Genomic DNA, 16870 nt, shown 5'->3' on the forward strand with positions numbered 1-16870 from the left:
AAATAAATAAATAAATAAATAAGGGTAAACGCACTACGAGATAAATGTGTGAAGTATTTCGATATGAAGGGATATTGCTCAACGATAATTTTCATCGTGTTCTTCTTACTTTCTCGGAGATTGGAATTGTTCGAGGAAAAACACCCATCTTTTGTAAAACAATCGATCAAACAGTGATCGATTCCCGAGTGAGTAATAGGAATTCATTGACACCAGAATAGCTTACATTTAATGATCATCAATTGAAAGAACAGTCATCCTGACCTGGTTTCCAGCTACTTGTAAAATACTTTAGTGTTCACGTGATTCATGACGTGTTCGTCGGTTACCTACAAGCTTTGAGGTCAATAATGGTGGATTTGTAGCTATGGAATATGACTCGAACTTCGACAATTCCGGTTCCAGCCTAAATTATACATAGTCAGAAGACATGTGACCTTCCGGAAAATCTGTCACGCTGTACCCCCTGCAGTGTTGGAGTGGTTTGTTCTGTTCAGAGGCAATGGAGAACCCTGGAGTAAGGTGGTTGAATTGCCATGCATGTTGATCGTAGAAGGCGACTAAAAGTGGGGCCCTGAAAAATCGTGAATTTCCGTCCGTGCCTTCTATTTAGCGGACATTGAAGAGTTTGGCCCCCATCTCAGCATTTGAGATTTTAAATCTTTCATTTCTTTCCTCACTGCTCTAGTTTTCTCTTTAGCTGTCTCCTTGAAATCCGTCTTCCTATGACCCTGGCTGTTGGTGTCTCCGTGGCATCCGTCCAGAGATGACCCTAGCTGTTAGTGTCTCCTTGACATTCGTTCTCAGATGACCCTGGCTGTTAGTGTCTCCTTGACATTCGTTCTCAGATGACCCTGGCTGTCGTTGTCTCCTTGACATCCGTCCTCATGACCCTGGATGTTAGTGTCTCCTTGACATCCGTCTTCATGACCCTGGCTGTTGCGACATTAAACTCCTAAAAATAAACAAAGAAAAAAAATTAAAAAAAAAACTGTACAGAACACTGGAACCACTTTCTAGTCACGGCTCACAATACAAACGTGCCTGCCTGCCTGTCTGCCTGTCTGTCTGTCCGTCCGTCCGTCCGTCCGTCTGTCTGTCTCTGTGTCTCTGTCTGTCTGTCTCTGTCTCTCTGTCTGTCTCTCTGTCTCTGTCTGTCTCTCTGTCTCTGTCTCTGTCTCTGTCTCTCTCTCTCTCTCTCTCTCTCTCTCTCTCAATATGTCGTTATCGAAAAGATACACACGGTACTTGTTAACATAATAAAGGCTGCATCATTTTATCAACTTTGAACAAACAAAAGAATAGATTTAGTATTTTTGCAGTTTTTACAAGAAATTATTATTAAACGAAATCTGACATTTACTTGAACAAAGGAGAATGTACACTTAAATTTATAAGAGGAGAGGAAAATCATTGGGTTGTACAATTAAATTCATTGATGGATGATATCATAATACGTTTCTTTAATTTCTAAACTTTTGTCACCATTACATGTATAGAAATACCTGATACAATTGTTCGCACTACTCACACCAGACAGAATAAGGTTTAATGTTATGTAAAATGATTTATGCAGTAGAAAAGTATGTAGTCCGCTCGTGACAGCGACCGTTTAAACCGTATTGAATGCAATACAATTGTACGTCTCAATGTACTGAACACCGGTAAAGCGGAGATCCAATCATATCTTCCTTCCTAATGGGCACGACAAGGAGTATAGCGTTTCAAGTTAGAATGAGACAAGTGTTACTCTGTTTCAAAGCTAAAAATAAACATTTATACCGTACACTGTCACACTGTCAATTAAAGAACAAAACTAATAATGAAAACATGGATATCGTTATGTTTGAATGTTTCTTAAATATGGAAACGAAGATGACCAACATAATATCGTGAAATGCCATTGTGTTACTTAATGACAATACGAAGAAGACAATCAGTAATTCCACAGACGTCTATTTGATCGGCAGTAGATCGTACTGAGAGAAAATATATCATATACCAGCAGTACGAGGAGACAAGTCTCTACTTATGGTTGACAGACTGACAAACAATTATTACTTAATGTACCTAGCCGAAATGTTCATGAGTTTATGCCTTGTCTACTCATCAATAGGTATTCTAGGGTAACTTTCTGTACACTCGCTGTCATGATAATCTATGACTAGGCTATATGTGGATACACCTGTTTTGACGAACATTTTATACCACATACGTGGATTTTAATGAACTAATATTGAGTCTTGACGGTAAAAGATTACGTAACTGAACAGTACAGTGAATATGTCATTTATTTCCACCGTCAAGTATGTGGCATACAGAATATTAATCATAAAGATGTTTATCAACGTGTGTACATAGCAATAAACAGCACCTGCTAGAAAATTAAAGTCTATATGTGAGAGAAATGTAATTAACGAGGTTAGAATATACAGAAGTTACAGAGATAATTAAACACAACATATATGGGCCATTATCCTCTACACGGGCACATTTACTAAATAATATGTCATTATATTGAGCAGACATTTCCCCTTTATACGACAGGATCTTGGCACACATTCCCATCTCTCGTTTGATTAATAACGTTACATATACATATATAAATATAGAAAGGTTAAAATATAGAGGTTGGAAATTCATGACGGGTCCCTGTTCATGGAATAGGTTTTTCATCAGATCATTAAGCTTTCTGAGATTGACAGCTTCCATTCAACAACGTCAGTGAGCTTTCAACTGGTCCAAGGACACAAATTCAACGTTCCAAATTCCAAATACCAAATTCTGGTAGAATGTTATTTAGTTTACCTGTCAGTGTGTCTTCAACGTCGTCGTTTTATTAGTTGTTTGAATATTAAGGTGGTACTGGTATATAGTAGTATATAACTGCAAATTTGTCCAGTCGTGTACTCTGTGTAGTAGTAGTTAGTACAGTCGTGTACTTGGTGTAGAAGTAGTTAGTACAGTCGTGTACTTGGTGTAGTAGTAGTTAGTACAGTCGTGTACTTGGTGTAGTTAGTAGTTAGTACAGTCGTGTACTTGGTGTAGTAGTAGTTAGTACAGTCGTGTACTTGGTGTAGTTAGTAGTTAGTACAGTCGTGTACTTGGTGTAGTAGTAGTTAGTACAGTCGTGTACTTGGTGTAGTAGTAGTTAGTACAGTCGTGTACTTGATATAGTAGTAGTTAGTACAGTCGTGTACTTGGTGTAGTAGTAGTTAGTACAGTCGTGTACTTGGTGTAGTAGTAGTTAGTACAGTCGTGTACTTGGTGTAGTCAGTAGTTAGTACAGTCGTGTACTTGGTGTGGTAGTAGTTAGTACAGTCGTGTACTTGGTGTAGATAGTACAGTCGTGTACTTGGTGTAGTAGTAGTAGTTAGTACAGTCGTGTACTTGGTGTGGTAGTAGTTAGTACAGTCGTGTACTTGGTGTAGTCAGTAGTAAGTACAGTCGTGTACTTGGTGTAGTAGTAGTTAGTACAGTCGTGTACTTGGTGTAGTAGTGGTTAGTACATTCGTGTACTTGGTGTAGTAGTGGTTAGTACAGTCGTGTACTTGGTGTAGTAGTGGTTAGTACAGTCGTGTACTTGGTGTGGTAGTAGTTAGTACAGTCGTGTACTTGGTGTAGTCAGTAGTTAGTACAGTCGTGTACTTGGTGTAGTAGTAGTTAGAACAGTCGTGTACTTGGTGTAGTAGTGGTTAGTACAGTCGTGTACTTGGTGTAGTAGTGGTTAGTACAGTCGTGTACTTGGTGTAGTAGTGGTTAGTACATTCGTGTACTTGGTGTAGTAGTGGTTAGTACAGTCGTGTACTTGGTGTAGTAGTAGTTAGAACAGTCGTGTACTTGGTGTAGTAGTAGTTAGAACAGTCGTGTACTTGGTGTAGTAGTGGTTAGTACAGTCGTGTACTTGGTGTAGTCAGTAGTTAGTACAGTCGTGTACTTGGTGTAGTAGTAGTTAGAACAGTCGTGTACTTGGTGTAGTAGTGGTTAGTACAGTCGTGTACTTGGTGTAGTAGTAGTTAGAACAGTCGTGTACTTGGTGTAGTAGTGGTTAGTACAGTCGTGTACTTGGTGTAGTAGTAGTTAGTACAGTCGTGTACTTGGTGTAGTTAGTACAGTCGTGTACATGGTCTAGTTAGTACAGTCGTGTACTTGGTGTAGTTCGTAGTTAGTACAGTCGTGTACTTGGTGTAGTAGTGGTTAGTTAGTCGTGTACTTGGTGTAGTAGTAGTTAGTACAGTCGTGTACTTGGTGTAGTAGTAGTAGTAGTTAGTACAGTCGTGTACTTGGTGTAGTAGTAGTTAGTACAGTCGTGTACTTGGTGTAGTAGTAGTTAGTACAGTCGTGTACTTGGTTTAGTAGTAATAGTTAGTACAGTCGTGTACTTGGTGTAGTAGTAGTTAGTACAGTCGTGTACTTGGTGTAGTTAGTAGTTAGTACAGTCGTGTACTTGGTGTAGTAGTAGTTAGTACAGTCGTGTACTTGGTGTAATAGTGGTTAGTACATTCGTGTACTTGGTGTAGTCAGTAGTTAGTACAGTCGTGTACTTGGTGTAGTAGTAGTTAGTACAGTCGTGTACTTGGTGTAGTAGTGGTTAGTACAGTCGTGTACTTGGTGTAGTAGTGGTTAGTACAGTCGTGTACTTGGTGTGGTAGTAGTTAGTACAGTCGTGTACTTGGTGTAGTAGTAGTTAGTACAGTCGTGTACTTGGTGTAGTAGTAGTAGTTAGTACAGTTGTGTACTTGGTGTGGTAGTAGTTAGTACAGTCGTGTACTTGGTGTAGTCAGTAGTAAGTACAGTCGTGTACTTGGTGTAGTAGTAGTTAGTACAGTCGTGTACTTGGTGTAGTAGTAGTTAGTACAGTCGTGTACTTGGTGTAGTAGTAGTAGTTAGTACAGTCGTGTACTTGGTGTAGTAGTAGTTAGTACAGTCGTGTACTCTGTGTAGTAGTAGTTAGTACAGTCGTGTACTTGGTGTAGTAGTGGTTAGTACAGTCGTGTACTTGGTGTAGTAGTGGTTAGTACAGTCGTGTACTTGGTGTGGTAGTAGTTAGTACAGTCGTATACTTGGTGTAGTCAGTAGTTAGTACAGTCGTGTACTTGGTGTAGTAGTAGTTAGTACAGTCGTGTACTTGGTGTAGTAGTGGTTAGTACTGTCGTGTACTTGGTGTAGTTAGTACAGTCGTGTACATGTCTAGTTAGTACAGTCGTGTACTTGGTGTAGTAGTAGTTAGTACAGTCGTGTACTTGGTGTAGTTAGTAGTTAGTACAGTCGTGTACTTGGTGTAGTAGTAGTTAGTACAGTCGTGTACTTGGTGTAGTAGTAGTTAGTACAGTCGTGTACTTGGTGTAGTAGTAGTAGTTAGTACAGTCGTGTACTTGGTGTAGTAGTAGTTAGTACAGTCGTGTACTTGGTGTAGTAGTAGTTAGTACAGTCGTGTACTTGGTGTAGTAGTAGTTAGTACAGTCGTGTACTTGGTGTAGTAGTAGTTAGTACAGTCGTGTACTTGGTGTAGTAGTAGTTAGTACAGTCGTGTACTTGGTGTAGTAGTAGTTAGTACAGTCGTGTACTTGGTGTAGTAGTAGTTAGTACAGTCGTGTACTTGGTGTAGTAGTAGTTAGTACAGTCGTGTACTTGGTGTAGTAGTAGTTAGTACAGTCGTGTACTTGGTGTAGTAGTAGTTAGTACAGTCGTGTACTTGGTGTGGTAGTAGTTAGTACAGTCGTGTACTTGGTGTAGTAGTAGTTAGTACAGTCGTGTACTTGGTGTAGTAGTGGTTAGTACAGTCGTGTACTTGGTGTAGTAGTAGCTAGTACAGTCGTGTACGTGGTGTAGTAGTAGCTAGTACAGTCGTGTACTTGGTGTAGTAGTAGTAATTAGTACAGTCGTGTACTTGGTGTAGTAGTAGTAGTAGTTAGTACAGTCGTGTACTTGGTGTAGTAGTAGTTAGTACAGTCGTGTACTTGGTGTAGTAGTAGTTAGTACAGTCGTGTACTTGGTGTAGTAGTAGTAATTAGTACAGTCGTTGTACTTAGTAGTAGTTAGTACAGTCGTGTACTTGGTGTAGTAGTAGTTAGTACAGTCGTGTACTTGGTGTAGTAGTAATAGTTAGTACAGTCGTGTACTTGGTGTAGTAGTAGTTAGTACAGTCGTGTACTTGGTGTAATAGTGGTTAGTACATTCGTGTACTTGGTGTAGTCAGTAGTTAGTACAGTCGTGTACTTGGTGTAGTAGTAGTTAGTACATTCGTGTACTTGGTGTAGTAGTGGTTAGTACAGTCGTGTACTTGGTGTAGTAGTGGTTAGTACAGTCGTGTACTTGGTGTGGTAGTAGTTAGTACAGTCGTGTACTTGGTGTAGATAGTACAGTCGTGTACTTGGTGTAGTAGTAGTAGTTAGTACAGTTGTGTACTTGGTGTGGTAGTAGTTAGTACAGTCGTGTACTTGGTGTAGTTAGTACAGTCGTGTACTTGGTGTAGTAGTAGTTAGTACAGTCGTGTAGTTGGTGTAGTTAGTACAGTCGTGTACTTGGTGTTGTAGTAGTTAGTACAGTCGTGTACTTGGTGTAGTAGTAGTTAGTACAGTCGTGTACTTGGTGTGGTAGTAGTTAGTACAGTCGTGTACTTGGTGTAGTAGTGGTTAGTACAGTCGTGTACTTGGTGTAGTAGTAGCTAGTACAGTCGTGTACGTGGTGTAGTAGTAGCTAGTACAGTCGTGTACTTGGTGTAGTAGTAGTAATTAGTACAGTCGTGTACTTGGTGTAGTAGTAGTTAGTACAGTCGTGTACTTGGTGTAGTAGTAGTTAGTACAGTCGTGTACTTGGTGTAGTAGTAGTTAGTACAGTCGTGTACTTGGTGTAGTAGTAATAGTTAGTACAGTCGTGTACTTGGTGTAGTAGTAGTTAGTACAGTCGTGTACTTGGTGTAGTTAGTAGTTAGTACAGTCGTGTACTTGGTGTAGTAGTAGTTAGTACAGTCGTGTACTTGGTGTAGTAGTAGTTAGTACAGTCGTGTACTTGGTGTGGTAGTAGTTAGTACAGTCGTGTACTTGGTGTAGATAGTACAGTCGTGTACTTGGTGTAGTAGTAGTAGTTAGTACAGTTGTGTACTTGGTGTGGTAGTAGTTAGTACAGTCGTGTACTTGGTGTAGTCAGTAGTAAGTACAGTCGTGTACTTGGTGTAGTAGTAGCTAGTACAGTCGTGTACTTGGTGTAGTAGTGGTTAGTACAGTCGTGTACTTGGTGTAGTAGTAGTTAGTACAGTCGTGTACTTGGTGTAGTAAGTAGTTAGTACAGTCGTGTACTTGGTGTAGTAGTAGTTAGTACAGGTCGTGTAACTTGGTGTAGTAGTAGTTAGTACCGTCGTGTACTTGTGAGTAGTAGTTAGTACAGTCGTGTACTTGGTGTGGTAGTAGTTAGTACAGTCGTGTACTTGGTGATAGTAGTAGGTTAGTACAGTCGTGTACTTGGTGTAGTTAGTAGTTAGTACAGTCGTGTACTTGGTGTAGTAGTAGTTAGTACAGTCGTGTACTTGGTGTAGTTAGTAGTTAGTACAGTCGTGTACTTGGTGTAGTTAGTAGTTAGTACAGTCGTGTACTTGGTGTAGTAAGTAGTTAGTACAGTCGTGTACTTGGTGTAGTAGTAGTTAGTACAGTCGTGTACTTGGTGTAGTTAGTAGTTAGTACAGTCGTGTACTTGGTGTAGTAGTAGTTAGTACAGTCGTGTACTTGGTGTAGTAGTAGTTAGTACAGTCGTGTACTTGGTGTAGTTAGTAGTTAGTACAGTCGTGTACTATGTGTGGTAGTAGTTTGTACAGTCGTGTACTTGGTGTAGTAGTAGTTAGTACAGTCGTGTACTTGGTGTAGTAGTAGTTAGTACAGTCGTGTACTTGGTGTAGTAGTAGTTAGTACAGTCGTGTACTTGGTGTAGTAGTAGTTAGTACAGTCGTGTACTTGGTGTAGTAGTTAGTACAGTCGTGTACTTGGTGTAGTAGTAGTTAGTACAGTCGTGTACTTGGTGTAGTAGTAGTTAGTACAGTCGTGTACTTGGTGTTGTAGTAGTTAGTACAGTCGTGTACTTGGTGTAGTAGTAGTTAGTACAGTCGTGTACTTGGTGTAGGTAGTAGTTAGTACAGTCGTGTACTTGGTGTAGTAGTGGTTAGTACAGTCGTGTACTTGGTGTAGTAGTAGTTAGTACAGTCGTGTACTTGGTGTAGTAGTAGTTAGTACAGTCGTGTACTTGGTGTAGTAGTAGTTAGTACAGTCGTGTACTTGGTGTAGTAGTAGTTAGTACAGTCGTGTACTTGGTGTAGTTAGTAGTTAGTACAGTCGTGTACTTGGTGCAGTAGTAGTTAGTACAGTCGTGTACTTGGTGTAGTTAGTAGTTAGTACAGTCGTGTATTTGGTGCAGTAGTAGTTAGTACAGTCGTGTACTTGGTGCAGTAGTAGTTAGTACAGTCGTGTACTTGGTGCAGTAGTAGTTAGTACAGTCGTGTACTTGGTGTAGTAGTGGTGGTTAGTACAGTCGTGTACTTGGTGTAGTAGTAGTTAGTACAGTCGTGTACTTGGTGTAGTCAGTAGTTAGTACAGTCGTGTATTTGGTGTAGTAGTAGTTAGTACAGTCGTGTACTTGGTGTAGTTAGTAGTTAGTACAGTCGTGTACTTGGTGTAGTAGTAGTTAGTACAGTCGTGTACTTGGTGTAGTCAGTAATTAGTACAGTCGTGTACTTGGTGTAGTAGTAGTTAGTACAGTCGTGTACTTGGTGTGGTAGTAGTTAGTACAGTCGTGTACTTGGTGTAGTTAGTAGTTAGTACAGTCGTGTACTTGGTGTAGTAGTAGTTAGTACAGTCGTGTACTTGGTGTAGTTAGTAGTTAGTACAGTCGTGTACTTGGTGTAGTAGTGGTTAGTACAGTCGTGTACTTGGTGTAGTCAGTAGTTAGTACAGTCGTGTACTTGGTGTAGTAGTAGTTAGTACAGTCGTATACTTGGTGTAGTAGTAGTTAGTACCGTCGTGTACTTGGTGTAGTAGTAGTTAGTACAGTCGTGTACTTGGTGTAGTAGTAGTTAGTACAGTCGTGTACTTGGTGTAGTAGTAGTTATAGTTAGTACAGTCGTGTACTTGGTGTAGTAGTAGTTATAGTTAGTACAGTCGTGTACTTGGTGTAGTAGTAGTAGTTAGTACAGTCGTGTACTTGGTGTAGTAGTAGTTAATACAGTCGTGTACTTGGTGTAGTTAGTAGTTAGTACAGTCGTGTACTTGGTGTAGTAGTAGTTAGTACAGTCGTGTACTTGGTGTAGTAGTAGTTAGTACAGTCGTGTTCTTGGTGTAGTAGTAGTTAGTACAGTCGTGTACTTGGTGTAGTAGTAGTTAGTACAGTCGTGTACTTGGTGTAGTAGTAGTTAGTACAGTCGTGTTCTTGGTGTAGTAGTAGTTAATACAGTCGTGTACTTGGTGTAGTTAGTAGTTAGTACAGTCGTGTACTTGGTGTAGTAGTAGTTAGTACAGTCGTGTACTTGGTGTAGTAGTAGTTAGTACAGTCGTGTACTTGGTGTAGTAGTAGTTAGTACAGTCGTGTACTTGGTGTAGTAGTAGTTAGTACAGTCGTGTACTTGGTGTAGTAGTAGTTAGTACAGTCGTGTACTTGGTGTAGTAGTAGTTAGTACAGTCGTGTACTTGGTGTAGTAGTAGTTAGTACAGTCGTGTACTTGGTGTAGTAGTAGTTAGTACAGTCGTGTACTTGGTGTAGTAGTAGTTAGTACAGTCGTGTACTTGGTGTAGTAGTAGTTAGTACAGTCGTGTACTTGGTGTAGTAGTGGTTAGTACAGTTGTGTACTTGGTGTAGTTAGTAGTTAGTACAGTCGTGTACTCTGTGTAGTAGTAGTTAGTACAGTCGTGTACTTGGTGTAGTAGTAGCTAGTACAGTCGTGTACTTGGTGTAGTAGTAGTTAGTACAGTAATGTACTTGGTGTAGTAGTAGTTAGTACAGTCGTGTACTTGGTGTAGTAGTAGTTAGTACAGTCGTGTACTTGGTGTAGTAGTAGTTAGTACAGTCGTGTACTTGGTGTAGTAGTAGTTAGTACAGTCGTGTAGTTGGTGTAGTAGTAGTTAATACAGTCGTGTACTTGGTGTAGTTAGTAGTTAGTACAGTCGTGTACTTGGTGTAGTAGTGGTTAGTACAGTTGTGTACTTGGTGTAGTTAGTAGTTAGTACAGTCGTGTACTTGGTGTAGTAGTAGTTAGTACAGTCGTGTACTTGGTGTAGTAGTAGTAGTTAGTACAGTCGTGAATTTGGTGTAGTTAGTAGTTAGTACAGTCGTGTACTTGGTGTAGTCAGTAGTAAGTACAGTCGTGTACTTGGTGTAGTAGTAGTTAGTACAGTCGTGTACTTGGTGTAGTTAGTAGTTAGTACAGTCGTGTACTTGGTGTAGTTAGTAGTTAGTACAGTCGTGTACTTGGTGTAGTAGTAGTTAGAACAGTCGTGTACTTGGTGTAGTAGTGGTTAGTACAGTCGTGTACTTGGTGTAGTAGTGGTTAGTACAGCCGTGTACTTGGTGTAGTAGTAGTTAGTACATTCGTGTACTTGGTGTAGTAGTAGTTAGTACAGTCGTGTACTTGGTGTAGTTAGTACAGTCGTGTACTTGGTGTAGTAGTAGTTAGTACAGTCGTGTACTTGGTGTAGTAGTAGTTAGTACAGTCGTGTACTTGGTGTAGTTAGTAGTTAGTACAGTCGTGTACTTGGTGTAGTAGTAGTTAGTACAGTCGTGTACTTGGTGTAGTTAGTACAGTCGTGTACTTGGTGTAGTAGTAGTTAGTACAGTCGTGTACTTGGTGTAGTTAGTAGTTAGTACAGTCGTGTACTTGGTGTAGTAGTAGTTAGTACAGTCGTGTACTTGGTGTAGTAGTGGTTAGTTAGTCGTGTACTTGGTGTAGTAGTAGTTAGTACAGTCGTGTACTTGGTGTAGTTAGTAGTTAGTACAGTCGTGTACTTGGTGTAGTAGTAGTTAGAACAGTCGTGTACTTGGTGTAGTAGTGGTTAGTACAGTCGTGTACTTGGTGTAGCATAGATTACTAATTTTTGTTAAAGGAGCTATTCGAGACATTTTAGACCGGTCCGAAACCGAAATTTTTAATGATGATATTGACCTCTACTATTGCCAATAATATTGAGATCGGTCATCCATCCATCCATCCATCCATCCATCCATCCACCTATTCATCCTCCATCCATCCATCCACCTACTATCCATAATCCATTCATCCATCCACCCACCCACTTATTGGAAATTGACCCCACCCACCCTCTCATTGAAAATTGACCCGGGCCAGTTTTCAACGTTGAATGCCGTTGAAAATTGAACCATCAGAGCAGTTTTCATTCAACGCCGTTGAAAACTGACCCCATTACAAATGGTTAACAATTTCGAAACTAAATCCGCTCTGTCGACTCGATTAATCGCGCAAATGGAGTAGATTAGTGAAGGTTTTTTTTAACAGTAAATTCTCAACGGTTTTTCAACAGACCATCAATTTCCAACAGATCATCCGTTGCAATTTGACCTTTTAAACTGCCATTTCTTAACGACACGACACATTTTCAACGGCATTCATGGTCCATATTCAACGTTGAGAGCTGATTGAGGGTCAATTTTCAACGGGGGTCTATTTTCAATTTTACACCCGTAGTATCATAGTAGACTAGTTTATCAGAAATGTGGCGGGGAAACAAGTTGATGAACAATCTAGCTTCGATCTTTTCCGGTAAATAGCCAGTAATAAAATATTTTATACGAACTCACCATCATTAGAGAACTTGTCAGTTGAAACGATTGTAATTAGAAAAGTCAATACCTCTCGAATTTGTATTGCAATTAACATCCTCGCTAGATCCAGGCACATATAAAAACAGGTGACCTGGGGACAACAACAGAAAAACAGTGTACAGATAGATAGATAAAGAAAAATAAAAAGATCCAAAGTATTGTGATCAGAACAGTGGACCAGCTCTGTCTCTCCAGTGACCTCTTGGCAAACGACACAGAAGAATGTCCAAATTTCGCAATCAGTGGTCAATTAAGTCGCCTCTTTCGATCAACAGTCGAGTACAGCATGCCTTAGTCCACTGATCTTAAACAGAAGACGTGTTCATTCCGCGGTTTCCTAGTCTTTATCAAAACTAACGCAAACATCAGAATACATACCATACTGGAGCCCTTGTGCTTGATAGCTGTAATACACGGACATGTTGGTTCCGGTTTTTCATGTTTCCCTCCGGGGCTTCCGTAGTTAAATATGTGGAGGAATTTGACGGTACAATCATTGTACATCCAAGGAGATATGTATGGCGATATGGACTTTCGGGCATTTGGTAGTTAATACTGGAAATTACTTACGTAGTTTGGAACAATTACCATTATATACATAGCAATCAATAGGAAGAATACCTTGTGATTGAAAAATGTCCCCGTTCCAATCATTTCCTTACATTATGTTGTTTTTCCCCTTCGAGACAGCAAGACACATTCAAAATACAGGTTTAAATAGCAATCAATAGGAAATATAAATTATGACTGAAAACAATACCTCCCATTTCCATAACCAAGCATCACCACATGTACAATCCCGTCATTGAAGGATGGCTTTTCCTTCTGGACTGCAAGACGAATTTAGAATTTGTAATTTTGATGTAACAACAAACCTAACGTTTTGTATATAGGGTTTTTGTTTCTCATCCCCATGAAACTATTTCGTGAATTCATTTTTATAACATATTATGGACACAATGATTTATTGTATGTATGTATATGCCGTAAATATCATGACGTCACCAACGTCATTGATATATATCATGGATGAAAATATAGAAGCAATGTCATGCATCGAGAAAACCAGTATCATTCTAAGTCATGTAAGTCTCATTGAATGTCACATATCAGTAAATACATACACGTACATACTTAATGACTGTATGTACCCCATTAACAGACGGCATGGTTAAGTACATGTACTTCAATACTTTGTAAAGCAGCATGTCAGGTGTGACCACGAAGCTCTGGAGGCTGTCACCACGGGATGTCGGACCAGAGCCAACTGGCATTAATGGAGAAGTGCTTTAATTGACGTATACAGCCAGACAAGGCTGTGACCAGACTGTTATAGATCAGAACAATAAAATATAGATGTCTCATTGGCCCTACACGCCTATATTAATGTAGTACATTATAAATATTCCATGATTTATGAAATAGAAAATATCGATTAGCCAGCACCACGTCTGTATTACTTTAAATGGCATTGGTACGTGTTTTTGTGCACTTTATGGCCCCCTGTCGCACTGTTTGGTACAGGAAACTGCTGTGTACACGTATTATATTAAATTTATATAATTCTTACACTTTACCCACACGGAACGTCGACCTGGAGTCACTGGGAAGCAACAATCTTGTTTAGCTTCTTCAAATAGCATGAAACCTGTATACTCATCATTTCAAAAAAGCGTTTTAAATAAAATAAGGTAGACGTTATCTTGAAAATAACCCTCTGGGGATCGTCCCAGTCCCGTAGGGGCCACCATTCATTGGGTTGTCTCTCGTTTTAGTTGTACAAGATTGCTCTAGATACAAAAACTGTCGGATTTGATAAGTAGACTAGCTAGAATTACTAGTATTTCATGTCTACATTTCCTGCTATTCAGGTCCTGATCTCTCAGCTTTGTAAATAATAACGGATTATTCTGGAAATATTGATTAACAGTACGAAAAAACGCAGACCTACAATAAAGCATCGGAATAATTGTATCATGTCGCTGAGGTATTTAATGAAAACAGATGGCCATCAGTAATTAATATTCTTTGTATCCCTATGAAATGTAAATATCATATTAGTCTTTTGCAGTACACTTAAGCATTGAACGGCTTTCAGTTGGCATTCATATTGACTATGAATGCCAACTGAAAGCCGTTCAATGCTTATATTTACCATCTGCGATTTTTTATTTGTCGTGCGATTTTTTTTTGAAATTTTCAAATTCAAATTTCAGTTGGCAGTTCATAAGCTGGTGAACTCGCAACTGAATTGGTAGGGTTATATAGTGGCAGTGCCATACAATGGTAAATATAGGATAATATCCTTCTTTTTCAAAACGTATATTCTAACAACTCTAATTATAGGTGCTTCGTTTTAGAGCTTTTGAGCCTCTCCTGTAAAGAATCACCCGCGAAAGGGAAGAGAAGTTGGCTTGGCAGACTCAATGGGGCCTGGCTGGCTCTCTGTGGAAAGAACAGAGAATGATTACCGTTCTGGCTGTCTCAGAAGTCGAGACGTGGAAAGAACAGAGAATTATTACTGTTCTGGCTGTCTCGGAAGTCGAGACGTGGAAAGAATAGAGAATTATTAATGTTCTGGCTGTCTCGGAAGTCGAGACGTGGAAAGAACAGAGAATTATTACCGTTCTCGCTGTTTCGGAAGCCGAGACGTGGAGAGAACAGAGAATTATTACCGTTCTCGCTGTTTCGGAAGCCGAGACGTGGAGAGAACAGAGAATTATTACCGTTCTCGCTGTTTCGGAAGCCGAGACGTGGAGAGAACAGAGAATTATTACCGTTCTCGCTGTTTCGGAAGCCGAGACGTGGAGAGAACAGAGAATTATTACCATTCTGGCTGTCTCGGGAGTCGAGACGTGGCGAGAACAGAGAATTATTACCGTTCTTGCTGTCTCGGAAGTCGAGACGTTGAAAGAACAGAGAATTATTACCGTTCTGGCTGTCTCAGCTGTCGAGACGTGGAGAGAACAGAGAATTATTACCGTTCTGGCTGTCTCGGAAGTCGAGACGTGGAGACAACAGAGAATTATTACCGTTCTGGCTGTCTCGGGAGTCGAGACGTGGAGAAAAAAGAAAATTATTACCGTTCTGCGCTGTCTCGGAAGTCGAGACGTGGAGACAACAGAGAATTATTACCGTTCTGTCTCGGAAGTCGAGACGTGGAGAGAACAGAGAATTATTACCGTTCTGGCTGTCTCGGAAGTCGAGACGTGGAGACAACAGAGAATTATTACCGTTCTGGCTGTCTCGGGAGTCGAGACGTGGAGAAAAAAGATAATTATTACCGTTCTGCGCTGTCTCGGAAGTCGAGACGTGGAGACAACAGATAATTATTACCGTTCTGGCTGTCTCGGAAGTCGAGACGTGGAGAGAATAGAGAATTATTACCGTTCTTGCTGTCTCGGAAGTCGAGACGTGGAGAGAACAGAGAATTATTACCGTTCTGGCTGTTTCGGAAGTCGAGACGTGGAGACAACAAAGAATTATTACCGTGAACATTAAAGGAGCGCACTGCAAAACAAATATGAGCTCTTGGGCCAATATTCAAAGGTAATAGAAGAAAAACGTCCGCTTTAAAACTTGATAAAATACCTCGAACTAAGAGAGTGATGTCAGTATCAGGCCCATAACTAAAGCAATAATGCACCCCACAAGATCTACAAGAACTGCTCAAAACTGCCGAGGAGACTGGAGACTCATTTGCAAAAAGATAAGAGACTGATCGTACAAGGGCGTATGAAGAATCCAGAGGAAGTTTTTGTTTCAAAGTAGAACCCGGGGACAAAGAACAAGTTTAAGACCATTTTATTGTTGAGTAATGACGGTATAATCCCAATGGCATCTTTCACAGCTGAAAGTGACTCAGACAAAACCTTGCAGAGAGGAGTCCCAGGATTTGTAATTTCCATATACTGGTAACACAAAAGGGACATCATCCGATTGATCAAAATGACTGGGTCTCACTTATCTGTGGTTCTGTCTCACGCAAGCTGAGCTATTTTATAAGGTCAGACGGACGCCGCTGATAATCGCAGGTACACTAATTGGTGCAACTTACAGAAATGATGAGTCCAATGATGAGACCGTACACTTTTTCATAGTTGTAATCCTGGGAATTAATTAATCTCGGCAACGGAGCGAGAGACTCGGAGACCAAGTATAAGATTGGGCATCTATCAACCAGGGGTTGGTGAGGATTCGAAGGACCGTAGTTCTTCCCTTAATTTGTAATTTACCTTGTCCGCAGTTGTAGAGGAGTTAAAGGTGACAAAGTGTCGACATGAACAAGACGAAAGTGGTATGTGACAACATCAGTATCAAAAACTGGGGCTGTGTTAAAATGAGCCAAATCACCTAGAACACGTGTTGTTGGGAAACATGACATTGGATCTATACATATCTAGCAATGAGGGAAGGTCACCGCAACAAAGAAAAGAGGGAAGTACATGGGATAGAGGAGAATAACAGCTGAAAATAGTGAAAATGGGGAATATATTGTACATTGTTGTACATGTATATTGAATCTAATCGAGAGGGACGCGATTGGTATAAAAATGTGGAGAATTGAACCATTAATGACATCCTTCGGGGCTTGTGTCACCTGCCAGTCCATATCAGCAATGAATGGCAGAGGATCTAAATGGTAGGTTGTGGAGGTAGTGTCCCACTTCCGCACGGGATACAAGCCATCTTTCCAGTAACGGAAAAAACAGGAAGAGCCACAACATAATGCACGAAACCGTAGATTTGGCGGTGGACTACATCAAGAAGAGGACAGGAAAGAACATAGCTCGAAGTGTCATCCAGATTTGATAGCAAACACAAGATAGAGTTAAGTGAACTTGTTCCTTTAACCTGGCCATCATCCCAGCCATTCGAGTTGAGCTTGATATCAACTTATTTAGCAAAAGACGTCCAGACATTATATTGTGATATTGTCGGTGCATTTCTGCATTCCAGACACATTGCTTTAAAACTCGCCGTTCCATAGTAAGAAGGTTGTGGAGAACCAACAAAAGGAAGAGGACAGAGTATGTTATTTTAAAACCCAATAAAT

This window comes from Pecten maximus, chromosome 2, assembly GCF_902652985.1.
Source record: "Pecten maximus chromosome 2, xPecMax1.1, whole genome shotgun sequence".
NCBI lineage: Eukaryota > Metazoa > Mollusca > Bivalvia > Pectinida > Pectinidae > Pecten > Pecten maximus.